The following is a 17502-nucleotide window of genomic DNA, read 5'->3' on the forward strand; positions in this document are numbered from 1 at the left end:
TTCTGGGAATGTAAATTGGTACAGCTATTATGGAAAATAGTATATTGGTTCCTGAAAAATTAAAAAGAGTACAAAATTTTTGGTAGAAAGGAGGAATAAGTTTTAAGGTCAATCGTACAGTTGGATAACTATACTCAATAATAGTGTATTGTATAATTCAAAATAAGATAAATTTCAAATGTCTTACCATAAAAATTGATAGGTAAGTGAAGTGATGGATATGTTAATTAGCTTGATGTAATCATTCTGCATTGTATACATATCTCAAAACATCATATTGTACTTCATAAATATATATAATTATGATTGATCAAGTAGAAAAACTATTAATTTAAAAATTAAAACCATTACCACCATATGATCTAGCAATTCCACTTCTTGGAATATATGCAAAAATTAAAATCAGAAACTCAAAGAGATATCTGCACTCCCCTGATTATTGCAGAATTATTCACAATAGCCAAGACTTAGTGGCAACTTAAATTTTTATCTATAGATGAATGGATAAAATAAATGTAGTATACACACACAATGGAATATTATTCAGGCTTGAAAGATGAAAATACTGATATTTGTGATAACATAGATGGGCCTGGAGGGCATTATGCTAAGTGAAATAAGCCAGTCATGGAAAGACAAATACTGTGTGATGTCACTTACATGTGGAATGTAAAATGAACTCACAGAAGTAGAGTAGAAACGTGGTTGGATGGGCTTAGAGGAGAAGAAAATCGTGGGTTATGGTTAAAGGTTATGAAGTTTCAATTATGAAAGATAAATAAGTTCTGGAGATGTACTATATAGCATAATACCTCCAGCTAACAATACTGTATTGTATATTGAAAATGTGTTAAGAAGGCAGACCTTATGTTAAGTGTTCTTACCAGAAAAACTAATTGTGATAATGATGATAATAATAATACAAGTGGAAGGAAACAGGAGAGGTGATAGACATGTTTATGGTTTTAATGGTGGCAATGGTTTTAAGGGTATGTACTTATCTCCAAACACATATTTACATGTTTCTATATGCCAATCATACCTCAAAAAGTGGTTTTATTATTCTATTTTTTATTTTTTTATACTCAAGTTTTATTCAATATTGTGAGCATCCAGTTTACAGAACTACATACAATTATTATTATTTAAACATAAAACAAAATATTTGTGAACTCTTTTATTTTTTTTAATTTCCATAGGTCTTTGGGGAATGGGTGATATGAGGAAATTATTTAGTGGTGATTTGTGAGATTTTGGCACACCCATTACTAGAGCAGTATACACTGAGCCCAATTTGTAGTCTTTTATTCCTCACCACCCTCTTACACTTTCCCCTGAGTTCCTCAAATCCACTGTATTATTCTTAGACCTTTGTGTCCTCATGGCTTAGTTCACACTTATGAGTGAGAAAATATGATGTTTCCTTTTTCATTCCTGAGTTACTTCACTTAGCATAATGGTGTACAATCGCATACAGGTTGCTGTGAATGCGGCTAATTCATTCCTTTTTATGGCTCAGTAGTGTTCCATCATATGTATACGCCACAGTTTCTTTATCCACTCATTGATTGATTGGCATTTGTGTTGGTTTCATGTTTTTGCACTTGTGAATTGTGCTGCTATAAACATGCATGTGCGAGTGTCTTTTTTGAATAATGACTTCTTTTCCTCTGGGTAGATACTTAGAAGTGGGATTGCTGGATCAAATGGTAGTTCTACTTTTAGTTCTTTAAGAAATCTCCACACTGTTTTTCATAGTAGTTGTACTAGTTTACATTCCCACCACCACTGTAGAAGACTTCCCTGTTCACCACATCCACACCAACATCCACTGTTTTCTGATTTTTTTCATTATGGTCAATTCTTGCAGGACTAAGGTGGTATTGCATTATGGTTTTGATTTGAATTTCTCTAATCATTGGTAATGTTGAGCATGTTTTCATATGTTTGTTGGCCATTTGTATATGTTTTTTGAGAATTGTCTATTCATGTCCTTAGCTTACTTTTCCATGAGATTGTTTGACTTTTTTCTTATGGATTTCTTTGAGTTTGTTGTAGATTCTTGATATTAGTCCTTTGTCAGATGTATAGATCGTGAAAATTTTCTTCCACTTTGTGGGTTGTCTGTTTACTCTGCTGACTGTGACTTTTGCCATGCAAAAGCTCTTTAGTTTAATTATGTCCCAATTATTTATCTTTGTTTTTTTTTTTTTTTTTTTTTTTGAGACGGAGTTTCGCTCTTGTTACCCAGGCTGGAGTGCAATGGCGCGATCTCGGCTCACCGCACCCTCCGCCTCCTGGGCTCAGGCAATTCTCCTGCCTCAGCCTCCTGAGTAGCTGGGATTACAGGCACGTGCCACCATGCCCAGCTAATTTTTTTGTATTTTTAGTAGAGACGGGGTTTCACCATGTTGACCAGGATGGTCTCGATCTTTCGACCTTGTGATCCACCCGCCTCGGCCTCCCAAAGTGCTGGGATTACAGGCTTGAGCCACCGCGCCCGGCCTATCTTTGTTTTTATTGCCTTTGCTTTTGGGTTCTTGGTCGTGAAATCTTTGCCTAAGCCAATGTCTTGAAGGGTTTTTCCAATGTTATCTTCTGGAATTTTTATACTTTCAGGTGTTAAAGTCCTTAATCCATCTTGAGTTGATTTTTGTACACAGTGAGAGATGAGAATCCAGTTTCATTCTCCTACATATGGCTTGCCAATTATCCCAGCCCCATTTGTAGAAAAAGGTGTCCTTTCCCCACTTTATGTTTTTGTTTGTTTTATCAAATATCAGTTGGCTGTAAGTATTTGGGTTTATTTCTGGGTTCTCTATTATGTTCCATTGGCCTTTGAGCCTATTTTTATACCAGTACCATGCTATTTGGGTGACTATGGCCTTATAGTATAGTTTGGAATCAGGCAGTGTGATGCCTCCAGATTTGTTCTTTTGGCTTAGTCTTGCTTTGGCTATGCATGCTCTTTTTTGGTTTCACATGAATTGTTTTTTCTAACTGTGCAGAATAATGTTGATATTTTGATGAAGGTTGTGTTGAATTTCTGGAATGCTTTTGGCAGTATGGTCATTTTCACAATATTTATTCTACCCATCCATGAGCATGGGATGTGTTTCCATTTGTTTCTATTGTCTATGATTTCTTTCAGTAGTATCTTGTAGTTTTTTTTATTTTCTAGAGGTCTTTCCTCTCCTTGGTTAGGTATATTCCTATGTATTTTATTTTATTTTTTTGTAGCTATTGTAAAAGAGATTGGGTTCTTGATTTGATTCTTCACTTGATCACTGTTGGGGTATAGCAGAGCTACTGATTTGTGTACATTAATCTTGTATCAGAAAACTTTGCTGAATTATTTTATCAGTTCTAAGAGCTTTCTGGAGGAGTCTTTAGGGTTTTCAAGGTAAACGATCATATCATCAGCAAACAGTGACAGTCTGACATCCTCTTTACTGATTTGGATGCCCTTTATTTCTTACTCATGTCTGATTGCTCTGGCGAGGACTTCCAGTACTATGTTGAAGAGGAGTGGTGAGAGTGGGTATCCTTGTCTTGTTCCCATTCTCAGAGGGAATGCTTTCAACTTTTCTCCATTCAGTATTATGTTGGCTATGAGTTTGTCATAGATTGCTTTTATTACATTGCCATATGAACCCTGTATGCTGATTTTGCAGAGATATTTAATCATAAAGGAATGTCAGATTTTGTTGAATGCTATTTCTGCACGTATTGACTTGTGTGTGTTAAACTATCTCCACATCACTTGTATGAAACACACTTTATTATGGTGGACTATCTTTTTGATATGTTGTTGGATTTGGTTAGCTAGTATTTTGTTAAGGATTTTAGCAATCTGTGTTCATCAAGGATATCATCTGTAGTTTTCTTTTTTGGTTGTGTATTTTCCTGGTCTTGTCATTAGGATGACGCTGCCTTCATAAAATATATTGGGAAGTATTCCTTCTTTCTCTATCTTGTAGAATAGTATCAAAAGGATTGGTACCAATTCTTCTCTGAATGTCTGGTAGAATTCTGCTGTGAATCTATCTGTTCCTAGACTTTTTTTGTTGGTAATTTCTTTTTTTTTAAATTACATTTTAGGTTTTGGGGTACATGTGAAGAACATGCAAGACTGTTGCATAGGTACACACATGGCAGTGTGATTTGCTGCCTTCCTCCCCATCACCTATATCTGGCATTTCTATAGCATGGTAATTTCTTAATTACCACTTCAATCTCACTGCTTGTTATTGGTCTGTTTAGGGTATCTAATTCTTCCTGATTTAAGCTAGGAGAGTTGTATTTTTTCAAGAATTTAACCATCTCTTCTAGACTTTGTAGTTTATGTGTGTAAAGGTGTTATAGTACCATTAAATTATGTTTTAAATTTCAGTGGTGTCAGTTGAAATATCTCCTGTTTCATTTCTTAGTGAGGTTATTTGGATTTTCTCCCTTCTTTTCTTGGTTAATCTTGCTAACAATCTATCAATTTTATTTATCTTTTTAGATAACCAGTTTTTTGTTTCATTTATCTTTTGTATTTTATTTCTTGTTTGAATTTCTTCTAGTTCTGCTTTGATCTTGGTTATTTCCTTTCTTCTGCTGGGTTTGGGTTTGGTTTATTCTTGTTTCTCTAGTTCCTTGAGGTGTGGCCTTAGATTGTCTGTTTGTGCTCTTTCAGACTTTTTGATATAGACAGACATTTAGGGCTATGCACTTTCCTCTTAGCACCACCTTTGCTGTATCCTAGAGGTTTTGAGAGATTATGTCATCATTGTCATTTATTTTGAATAATTTTTAAATTTCCATCTTGATTTCATTTTTGACCCAACGGTCATTCAGGAGCAGGTTATTTAATTTCCATATATTTGCATGGTTTTGAAGGTGAGGAATGGAGTTGACTTCCAGTTTTAGCCCACTGTGATCTGAGGGAATGCTTTATATAATTTCAGTTTTCTTAAATTTATTCAGGCTTGTTTTATAGCCTCTCATATGGTCTATCTTAGAGAAGATTCCATGTCAGGCTGTTGAATAGAATATATACTCTACCATTATTTGGTAAAATGTTCTGTATGTATATTTTAAGACTATTTATTCCAAAGTGTGGTTTAAACCTATTGTTTCTTTGTTGAATTTATGTGTTGGTGACTTGTCTCGTGCTGTTATTGGAGTATTAAAGTTTCCCACTATTAGTGTGTTGTCATCTATTTCGTTTTTTAAGTCTATTAGTAATTGTTTTACAAATTTTGGAGCTCCAGTGCCAGGTGCATATATGTTTAGGATTGTGATATTTTCCTGTTGGACAAGGCCTTTTACCATTATATAATGTCTCTCTTTGTCTCTTTTAACTGCTGTTGTTTTAAAGTTTGTTTTTTTTTTTTTTCTGATGCAAGAATAGCTATTCTTATTTGGTGTCCATTTGTATGAAATGCCTTTTTTCACCCCTTTAAGTTTATGTAAGTCTTTATGTGTTAGGTGAGTCTCCTGAAGGCAGTTAAATAGCTGGTTAGTGAGTTCTTATGCATTCTTCTGTTTGGTATCTTTTAAGTGGAGCATTTAGGCCTTTTATACGCAATGTTAGTGTTAAAATGTGAAGTAACTTGCATTCATCATGCTATTTGTTGCTTGTGTACTTTTTGTTTATTTTTTGCTTTTGCTTTCTAACTTGTACTTTTCTTTTATAGAGCCTGTGTGATTTATGTTTTATAGGGGTTCTGTTTTGATGTGCTTCCAGGATTTGTTTCAAGATTTATAGCTTCTTTTAGCAGCTCTTGTAGTGGCAGCTTGGTAATGACAAATTCTCTCAGCATTTTTTTTTGTCTGAAAACAGCTGTATCTTTTCTTCATATATGCTGCTTAGTTTCGCTTGATCCAAAGGTTTGGCGGATGTTTTGTTTGAGAAGGGTGAAGATAGGGCCCCAGTCCCTTCTAGCTTATAGGGTTTCTGTTGAGAAATCTGCTGTTAATCTGATAGCTTTTCCTTTATAGTTTACCTGGTGCTTCTGTCTCACAGCTTTTCAGATTCTTTCCTTCATCTTAATTTTGGATAACCTGATGACAATATGCCTAGGTAAAGACCTTTTTGTGATGAATTTCCCAAGTGTTCTTTGTGCTTCTTATATTTAGAAATCTTGATCTCTAGCATGACCAGGGAAGTTTTTCTGGATTATTTCCCCAAATATGTTTTTCAAGCTTAGAGAATTCTCTTCCTCCTTAGGAAGAGCAATTATTCTTAAGTTTGGTCATTTAACATAATCCCAGATTTTTGGAGGCTTTGTTTATATTTTCTTATTCTTTCTTCTTTGTCTTTGTTAGATTGGGTTAATTCAAAGACCTTGTCTTTGAGCTCTGAATTTCTTTCTTCTACTTGTTCAATTCTATCGCTGAGATTTCCAGAGCATTTTGCATGTCTAAAAGTGTGTTCAAAGTTTCCTGAATTTTTTATTATTCATTCTTTAAGATGTCTATTTCCTTGACTATTTCTCCCTTCACTTCTTATATTATTTTTTGGATTTCCTTGCCTTTCTCTTATCCCTGCCCTGTGATGTAAACAATTAACGGGTCTCTTCGCCTTGGATACCAGCACCTCTTCTGGTGGAAGTGGCAGAGGGTGCAATGGACTCTGTGAGGATGCTTAGCATTGGTGGTTTAGTGCTCTACTTTTGTGCTGGTTGGCCTCCTACCCAGGAGGTGACACTTTCCAGAAAACATCAGCTGTAGCAGTGTGGAGAGGAATCAGCAGTGGGTGGGTCCCTAGAACTCCCAAGATTATATGCCCTTTGTCTTCCACTACTAGGGTGGATAGGGAAGGACCACCAGATGGGGGCAGCACTAGGCATGTTGGGGCTCAGACTCCTTGGGCAGGTCTTGCTGTGGCTGCTGTGGGCATGGGGGTGAGATTCCCAGGTCCCTGGAGTTGTGTTCCTAGGAGGATTATGGCTGCCTCTGCTGAGTCATACATGTTGTCAGGGAACTAGGAAAAAGCCAGCAGTCACAGGCCTCACCCAGCTCCCAAGCAAACCAAAAGGCTGGTCTCACTCCCACTGTTTGCCCCCACAACAAAGCAGCTCCTCCCGTCTGTGTGCATCTTGTACTGTGGATGACAGATGCACTCTGGGCCGTCAGCTGTATCTTCACGGGAGTGCTGGCACCCACCGTTTCCATGGTTACAGGTCACTGAGAGCAAAATGAATCAATACATAAAGCAGCACACAGTGCATGTTGCCCTCTTGGATTCAAGCGATTCTCCTGCCTCAATCTCCTGAGTAGCTAGGATTACAGGCTTGGGACACCACGCCCAGCTAATTTTTGTATTTTTAGTAGAGATGTGGTTTCACCATGTTGGCCAGGCTGGTCTCAACGGCCCTGAATCTGTTTCCAGTCAGGATGAGATGGATTTGAAAACTTGTCCAAGGCCATCTGCCTCCCAGTTGTAAAAGAAAAGGGCTTTAGTTCTTCCCCCACCTGTGAAGTCGGCACTGCTGATTCTCACCCTCCCTCGAGTTCTGGCCAGGAGGCTTCCGGACCAGTTCAAATTGTTACAAAGTTCAACTAGAGAATTCCTTCTCCCTGTGAAGTTTTACCCACCCCCCCCCCGCTTCTCTGGCACCCTCCCAATGGATCCCTGTGGTGCCAGACAAGAATGGACTGCTTGGAGACCCAGTGAGATGCCAGGGCCTTTTTGCTGCCTTTTCTCCCCATGTATTTTGCTCAGCCCTCTGACTTGACTCAGTTCCAGGTAACGTCAGAAACTTCTCCTGCAAACAGACCTTCAGCTTCTCCAGTGGGAGTGTGTGTTTGAATGAGGAGGGTCTCCCTTTCCCACTTCCATTGCTGGGGCATCACAGTATTTTGTGTGTTTCCTAGGTCCTATGGGAGCAGTCCACTTCCTTTAGAGGGTCTGTGGGTCCTTTCCAGATTGCTGATTTGTTCTTGGAGTCAATCTGGAGCTAAAATTCTCAATGCAAGCCATGTTCACAGCTGCTTTTTCCGGAGCTGCAATCTAGCTCTGCCTCCTGTCCACCATGATCCTCTTGTTCCCCAATTTGATATTTTTAAAATGTTGAAATTTTACATAAAAATATTCCAAGTCTCAGAGGTCTCCTGGGAAGCTGACACTCACAGGACCACAGAGCAAATGCTGAGGTCACCTTTAGAAAACAGTATTGACTCATTTTCTTTGAATGGGCAGAATCCTTCTATTTCAAGACTAGTTCAGAAACTATTTTTTGGGGCCACGAAAGAAGTTTGTATTCTCCTTTTAACTTCCTCTGACTACCTGAGTAATCGCTCACATTGACAAATTCAATAGTTCCCTGAACTAAACTTTTTCTGTAATCAACTGAACTCAGCTCCGATACCTGGGTCCACAGACAGATAATAAGAATATTGTCCTTTTCTGTGAAGATACTTTTGCATCAATGGTATCACCTGGAAAACTGGTTAAAGACATCCGTGGGTACCATGAACAGTATTCGACATGGTGATCCCCATGGGATAAATTCTTCACCTGTTCAGAAAAATTAATTGCAAAGGAATACCATTCAGCAGTTTGAATTTCTATTTTTTAGGAAGTGCTCCACCCTCCCACTGCCTGTGAATTTACACACACATTTACACATACTTTATGCCTTTCTGCTTCAGAATTTTGCTGTCATGGCTCTTAAAAAATGAGTTTCATCTCATCTGGTTTATATTATTTCCCCCACTGTAATACTCAGAATGTCAGGGAGTTCACCGCACAGGTAAAAGCAGCTAGATACAGACATACTCCTGCACAATTTTGGCTGCTTTCTGTATTTCTTTTATAATTCTGTGCCCTGTGGATAATCTGCTAATTATTGGCTAGAGGAACTCTAACTCTAACTCCTGCCAGAATTGATAAGACTGACTACCTATTACTGAAACCAAGTAAGACTTAATGGATCGGACATCTTAAGGCCATAGCACATCTGGATTTCTAAAGATTAGGAAGAAAAGTTGAGTGAGTTTTACTTTGCTTCAACAGTGTTAAGCAAACTAAACCTATTAACCTATTGTTTTTAAATTTTTAATTTGCATTTTAAATGTAGTAGAAAGAAGAAGGATGATAGGTAAAAAGAGCCAGCTTTACAAATGAGAGTGGTGAGAGCGCCGTTCTAACTACTTCGACTCCAGATGCTATTACAGTGCTTGCCTTGTTGAAATCTCTCACAATGTCTGCTGAGAGATGTGGAAACAGTTCCAATTTTGATGATCTCAGATGTACTATCAGGACCTTGGATACTGAATATAGCCTGGCACAGGTGAGTCACAAACCATTTATTTTTTGACATCTTTCTTTGCAAGCAAATACTTATTGTAGCGAAAAGGATTAGAAAATGAAACATTATGGAGGATTGAATTTTAAAGTTTTTTTAAAATAAATATTTTCCTCTATGAAAATGTTCTTTTAAGAGTAGAAGGAAAACGTGAAGCTAGTGCAAATTCACATTTCAGCTTTGAAAGTGTTTCCCTGGGTGAGCAAAGGACTTTAAACAGGTTATTGATGATCTAACCTTTTCTCAGAAGCCCTTGATAAGGTTGCTTTGTTCTGAAAGCTCTGTAGTTAATAAAATAAGTGGCCACCGCGTGGGAGGAGATAAACTTATTTTGTTTGACCTGGTTTTCAGACAGATACCAAAGTATATGATATTTGTGAAAGGAGATTTTTTTTAAAAGTCTGGAAATTTGAGTTTGTTGGAAGCAAAGGTCCTCAGTGTTTTACTAGTACCACTGGAGATGAGACTGGAATTCCCCATAAATCAACTAGATCTCTGATCTTCCCAAGTACAGGAAAGAAAAACATAAAGGCTATAGAACATTGGCATGACTTCACTATTCTTGAAAAGTATTTTATTTCAGAGAAAGGTGATCATTTGGTGTTTAATTCTATGTTTTCATTATGTGCTCTTCCTTATCTTTGAGAAAATGGGGAAAAATGAGGCCTCCTTTATTGAACTGATAAGAGAAAAGAATGAAGAAAGAGATGAGTAAGTGCCTTATAAATTGTAGGCATTATATCCATAATAGAAAATATTGTTAACATTATCATAGTGAGCAATTATATATACTTTATGACTATAAACAGGGTTCCTCTGATTAATCCCTTATGATTTCAAAGTAGAAAGTAATTACCTGAGATGGCAGCACTTCATGAATGATAATGATTATGATAATTGTCTATTAAGTATCTACCTTATGTCAGTTGCTTTAGTCTTTGTTTATTGACACTTCGCAACAACTCCATGAGCTAGGTAACACTGGCATTGCCATCGAACAGATAAGAAAACTGAGGTGCAAAGAATGTAGGAGATTGGCATAAGATCAGGCAGGTAGTAGGAAGGAAGAGCCAGTTTCTCCTGTAAGTCATTCTGCCTTTCCACCACAGATGATTGTGGGAAATAAATAAAACACAGAGGACCATTGTTACTAATTAATAAACTGAAAATTCATGGCAAAACCAAAGTGAACATGTATTCATTTGGAGTCATCTCCTGACCTGATAAACTGAGACATAATTTTTGTTGTCTACCATCTACATCTTATGCTGTTTTTCTGCTTTCTGCAAGTGACTTTCCTCAATAACCTTTACATGAGGGTGGCTAATAATATATAGTTTTTCTTTTTCATTTTTAAAATTTGTACTTTGTGAGGGTATATAGTAAGTGTATATAACTCTGGGGAACGTAACATGTTTTGATACCATCATGCAACATGAAACAAGCACATCATGGAGAATGGGATATCCATCTTTTCAAGCATTTATCCTTGGAATTACAAACAGTTCAGTTGCATTTCTTTAGTTATTTAAAAAATGTACAATTAATCATCCCCAGTTTCTCTCCAGGTCCCTACTACCTTCCTGGCCTCTGGTATCCATCCTTCTACTCTCTATTTCCACGAGTACAATTGTTTTGATTTTTAGATCCCATAAATACATGAGAACATGTGATGTTTGTCTTTACGTGCCTGGCTTATTTCACGTAACATGATGATCTCCAATTCCATTCATGTTGGTGCAAATGACAGGATCTCATTACTATTTATGGCTCAGTAATACTCCATTGTGTATATGTACCACATTATCTTTATCCATTCATCTGTCTGTGGACACTTAAGTTGTTTCCAAATTACAGCTATTGTGAACAGTGCTGCAACAAACATGAGAGTGCAGATATCTCTTTAATATACAAACTTCCTTTATTTGGGGTATATATGTATCAATAAGATTGCTGGATCATATGATAGCTTTATTTCTCATTGCTTGAGGAACCTCCAAACTGTTCTCCTAGTGTTTGTACTAACTTACATTCACACCAACAGTGTATGAGAGTTCCCCTTTCTCCACCTCCTTTCCAGCATTTACCACTTGTCTTTTGGATATAAGCATGTTACATGAAATGAGATAATATTTCATTATAGTTTTGATTTGGATTTCTCTGAAGATCAGTAATGTTGAGCACCTTTTCATATGCCCGTTTGCGATTTTTATGACTTTTTCTAAGAAGTGTCTATTCAAATCCTTTGCCTATAAAAAATAGGATTATTAGGGGAGATCCAAGATGGCTGAATAGGACCAGCTCTGGAGTGCAATTCCCAGGGAGAATGCAGAGGGCGAGTGATCACCGCATTTCCAAACAAGTTTTTACTGCCCACAGACCAGGAGATTCCCGGGTAGAAAAGTGCCACGAGTCTCCAGCATGGCTGTTTCAGCAGGTGCAGTGGGTCTCTGCACAAAAACTCACAAAAATCTGGGTGGCCATTTCAACTGGTGCCTGGAATGCCTGGGAGACAGAGTCACCATTCAACTAAAAAAAAGGGGGCTGAAACAGGTAGCCAGGTGATCTGGCACGATAGATCCCACCCCCACAAAGACCAGGAATCTGAAGCGCACTGAACTGAGATTTTCACAGCAAGCACAGCTGGACCCAGGATGGTCCAGCTCAGTGGGGTGTGTGGGGAGGGGAGAGGGCATTTGCCATTACTGAGGCAGTCCACCACTACCGAGGCAGTCTGCCATTACTGAGGCAGTCCACCATTACTGAGGCAGTCCACTGTTACTGAGGCAATCCATCATTACCGAGGCAGTCCGCCATTACTGAGGCAGTCTATCATTACTGAGGCAGACCACCAATATTGAGGCAGTTCTTCCTATACTTGTATAAACAAAACCTCAAGGAAGTTCACACAGCAGCTGGGCAGAGACCACGGCAGCTCAGCAACACCTCTGCTGGCAGACTGTGACAAGGCTAACTCCTCGCTGGGCAGGGAATCTCTGAAAAAAGGCAGCAGCACCTCAAGAACTTATAAATAAAGCCCCACCTTCCCAGGACAGAGCACCAGGGGAAAAAAGGTGGTCATGAATTCCACTGCAGCAGACTTGAACCAGCAGACTTGAAGCTGCCCAGCAGCTCTAAATAAAACAACAGAACTCACAGCTCAGCCCTTGAGCTGCTATAAGGGACAGACTGTCTCCTCAAGCAGCTCCCTGACCCCCATATATCCAAAGAGACACCTCATAAAGGAGAATTCAGGCTGACATCTAGCAGGTCTCCTTCTGGGACAAAGATAACAGAAGAAAAAAACTGGCAGCAACCCTACTGTTCTGCAGCTGCCACAGGGGATCCCAGGCAAGTAGAGTCTGGAATGGACCTCCAGCAGTCATACAGCAGAGGGGCCTGACTGTTAGAAGGAAAACTAAAAAACAGAAAGAAATACTTCGTTATCAACAAAAAGGATGTCCACTCAGAGAACCCAACTGAAAGTCACCAACTACAAAGACCACAGGTAGATAAATACACAAAGATAGAAAGAAACCAGCACAAAAGGGATGAAAACACCTGGAACCACAATGCCTCTCCTCCTCCAAGAGATCACAACTCCTCACAAGCAAGGGAAAAAGGCTGGATGGAGAATGAGTCTGATGAATTGACAGAAACAGGCTTCAGAAAGTGGATAATAACAAACTTCTCTGAGGTCAAAGAACAAGTCCTAATCCAACACAAGGAAACTAAAAACCTTGAAAAAAGCTCTGATGAAATGCTAATGAGAATAAACAGCTTCGAGAAAAATATGAATGAATTGATGGAACTGAAAAACACAACACAAGAACTTTGTGAGGTATACACAAAAGGCAAGAGACAAACCAAGCAGAAGAAAGGATATCAGAGATGAAGATCAAGTCAATGAAATAAAATAAGAAGGCAAGATTAGAGAAAAAAGAGTAAAAAGAAATGAAAAAACCTCCAAGAAATATGGGATTATGTGAAAAGAACTAATATACATTTGATAGGTGTACCTGAATGTGATGAAGGGAATGAATCCAAGCTGGAAAACACTCTTCAGGATATTATCCAGGAGAATTTCCCCAACCTAGCAAGGCAGGCCAATATTCAAGTCCAGGAAATACAGAGAACACCACAAAAATATTCCTCAAGGAGAAAACCCAAAGGGACATAATCATCAGATTCACCAGGGTTTAAGTGAAAGAAAAAATGCTAAGAGCAACCAGAGTGAAAGGTTGGGTTACCCACAAAGGGAAGCCCATCAGACTTACAGTGGATCTCTCTGCAGAAACCCTAAAACCCAGAAGAGAGTGGGGGCCACTATTCAATATTCTTAAAGAAAAGAACTTTCAACCAAGAATTTCATGTCCAGGCAAACTAAGCTTCATAAGTGAAGGAGAAATAAATCCCTTTATAAACAAGCAATTGCTCAGAGATTGCATCACCACCAGGCCTGCCTTACAAGAGCTCCTGAAAGAAGCACTAAACATAGAAAGGAACAACCAGTACCAGCCATTCCAAAAACGTACCAAATGGTAAAGAGCATCGACATAATGAATAAACTGCATCAACTAATGGGCAAAACAACCAGCCAGTATCAAATGGCAGGATCAAATTCACACATAACAATATTAACCTTAAATGTAAATGGGCTAAATGCCCCAATAAAAAGACACAGACTGGCAAATTGGATAAAAAGTCAAGACCCATTGGTGTGCTGCATCCAGGAGACCCACCTCATGTGCAAGGATATACATAGGCTCAAAATAAAGGGTTGGAGGAAGATTTGCCAAGTAAATGGAGAGAGAGAAAAAAAAAAGCAGGAATTGCAATGCTAGTCTCTGATAAAATAGGCTTTAAACTAACAAAGATCAAAAGAGACAAAGAAAGACATTACATAATGGTGAAAGGATCAATGCAAAAAGAAGAGCTGACAATCCTAAATATATATGCACCCAATACAGGAGCACCCAGATACATAAAGTAAGTTCTTAATAACCTACAAAGTGACTTAGACTCCTCACAATAATAGTGGGAGCATTTAACACTCCACTGTCAATATTAGACAGATTGAGACAGAAAATTAACAAGAATATCCAGGACATGAACTCATATCTGGAGCAAGCAAACCTAATAGACATTTACAGAACTCTCCACCCCAAGTCCACAGATTATACATTCTTCTGAGCATCACATCACACCTACTCTAAAATTCACCAAATAATTGGAAGTAAATCACTCCTCAGCAAATGCAAAAGAATGGAAATCATAACAAACTTTCTCTCAGACCACAGTGCAATCAAATTAGAACTCAGATTTCAGGAACTAACTCAGAGCCACACAACTTCATGGAAACGGAACAACTGGCTCTTGAATGTTGACTGGATAAATAATGAAATTAAGGGAGAAATAAAGATGTTCTTTGAAACCAATGAGATTAAAGACACAGTGTACTAGAATCTCTGGGACACATTTAAAGCTGTTTCTAGAGGAAATATTATAGCAATAAAGGTCCACAAGAGAAGCAAGGAAAGATCTAAAATTGATACCCTATCATCAAAATTGAAAGAGCTAGAGGAGCAAGATAAAAAAATAAAATAAAATAAAATTAAGCTAGCAGAAGGCAAGAAATAACTAAGATCAGAGCAGAACTGAAGGAGATAGACACACACACACACAAAAACCCTTCAAAAAGTCAATAAATTTAGGAGCTGATTTTTTTGAAAAGATCAACAAAATAGAACATTAGCCAGATTAATAAAAAAGAAAAGAGAGTATAATCAAATAGAAGCAATAAAAAACTGTAAAAGGGAGGTCACCACAGATTCCACAGAAACACAAACTACCATCAGATATTACTACAAACAACTCTATGCACATAAACAAGTAAAACTGGAAGAAATGGATAAATTCCTGGATACTTGTACCCTCCCAAGCCTAAACCAGGAAGAAGTCCAAACCCTGAATAGACCAACCACAAGGGCTGAAATTGAGGCAGCAATTAATAGCCTGCCACCCAAAAAAAAAGCCCAGGTCCGGATGGGTTCACAGCTGAATTTTACCAGACATATAAAGAGGAGCTGGTATCACTCCTTCTGAAACTATTCCAAACAATCCAAAAAGAGGTAATCCTTCCAAATCATTTTATGAGACCAACATCACCCTGATACCAAACCTGGCAGAGACTCAATAAGAAAAGAAAATTTCAGGCCAATATCCGTGATGGACATAGATACAAAAATCTCCAATAAAATACTTGCAAACCGATTACAACAGCAGATCAAAAAGCTTATCCATCACCATCAAGTAGGCTTCATCCTGGGGATGCAAGACTGGTTCAACATACACAAGTCTATAAACCTCAGACTTACAGTGGATCTCTCCACGGAAAGCCTAAATGCCAGAAGAGAGTGGAGGCCAATATTCAATATCCTTAAAGAAAAGAACTTTCAACCAAGAATTTCATATCCAGCCAAACTAACATATGCAAGTCTATAAATCCACCACATAAACAAAACCAAACACAAAATCCACATAATCATCTGAATAGATGCAGAGAAGGCCTTTGACAAAATTCAACAGCCCTTAATTCTAAAAACTCTCAATAAACTAGGTATTGATGGAACATATCTCAAGATCATAAAAGCCATTTATGACAAACCAACAGCCAATATCATACTGAATGGGAAAAAACTTGAAGCATTCCCTTTGAAATCTGGCACTAGACAAGGATGCCCTCTCTTACCACTTCTATTCAATATATTATTGGAAGTTCTAGCCAGAGCAATCAAGCAAGGAAAGGAAATAAAGGGTATTCAAATAGGAAAGGAGGAAGTCAAATTGTCTCTATTTGCAGATGATATGATTGTATATTTAGAAGACCCAATCATCTCAGCCCCAAATCTCCTGAAACTGATAAGCAACTTCAGCAAAGTCTCAGGATACAAAATTAATGTGCAGAAATCACAAGCATTCCTATACACCAATAACAGAATTAAAGAGAGCCAAATGAAGAGTGAACTGCCATTGACAATTGCTACAAAGAGAATAAAATACCTAGGAATACAACTAACAAAGAATGTAAAGGACCTCTTCAAGGAGAACTACAAACCACTGCTCAACGAAATAAGAAAGGACACAAACAGATGGAAAAAACATTCCATGTTCATGGTTAGGAAGAATCAATATTGTGAAAACAGCCATACTGCCCAAAGTAATTTGTAGATTCAATGCTATTCCCCTCAAGCTACCATTGACTTTCTTCATAGAAATGGGAAAAACAAAAACAAAAAACAAAAAAAACCTTAAACTTCATATGGAACCAAAAAAGAGCCTGCATAACAAAGACAATCCCATTAAAAAAAAAAAAAAAAAAAAAAAAAAAAAAAAAAAAAAAAAAGACCTGGAGGCATCATGCTACCTGACTTCAAACTACACAAGTCTTCAGTACTCAAATCGTCATAATACTGGTACCAGATCAGAGATATAGACCAATGGAACAGAACAGAGGCCTTGTAGGCAAGACCACACATCTAGAACCAACTCACCTTTGACAAACCTGACAAAAACAAGCAATGGGAAAAGGATTTCCTGCTTAATAAATGGTGTTGGGAAACTGGCTAGCCATGTGCAGAAAGCAGAAACTGGACCCCTTCCTGACACCTTACACTAAAATTAACTCCAGATGGATTAAAGACTAAAACGTAAGACCTAACACCATAAAACCCTGGAAGAAAACCTAGGCAAAACCATTCAGGACATAGGCATTGGCAAGGACTTCATGACTGAAACACCAAAAGCCTTAGCAACAAAAGCCAAAATAGAGAAATGGGATCTAATTAAACTCCAGAGCTTCTGCACAGCAAAAGAAACAATCATTAGACTGAACTGTCAGCCAACAGAATGGAAAAAAAGTTTTGCAATCTACTCATCTGATAAAGGGCTAATATCCAGAATCTACAAAAAACGAAAAGAGATTTGCAAGAAAAAACCAAACAACCCCATTCAAAAGTGGGCATAGGATATGAACAGACACTTCACAAAAGAAGACATATATGAGGCCAACAAACATATGAATAAATGCTCATCATCACTGGTCATTAGAGAAATGCAAAGCAAAACTACATTAAGATACCACCTCATGCTAGTTAAAATGGCAATTGTTAAAAAATCTGGAGTCAATGGATGCTAGAGAGGA

Source organism: Saimiri boliviensis, chromosome X (assembly GCF_048565385.1).
Source record: "Saimiri boliviensis isolate mSaiBol1 chromosome X, mSaiBol1.pri, whole genome shotgun sequence".
NCBI classification, from domain to species: domain Eukaryota; kingdom Metazoa; phylum Chordata; class Mammalia; order Primates; family Cebidae; genus Saimiri; species Saimiri boliviensis.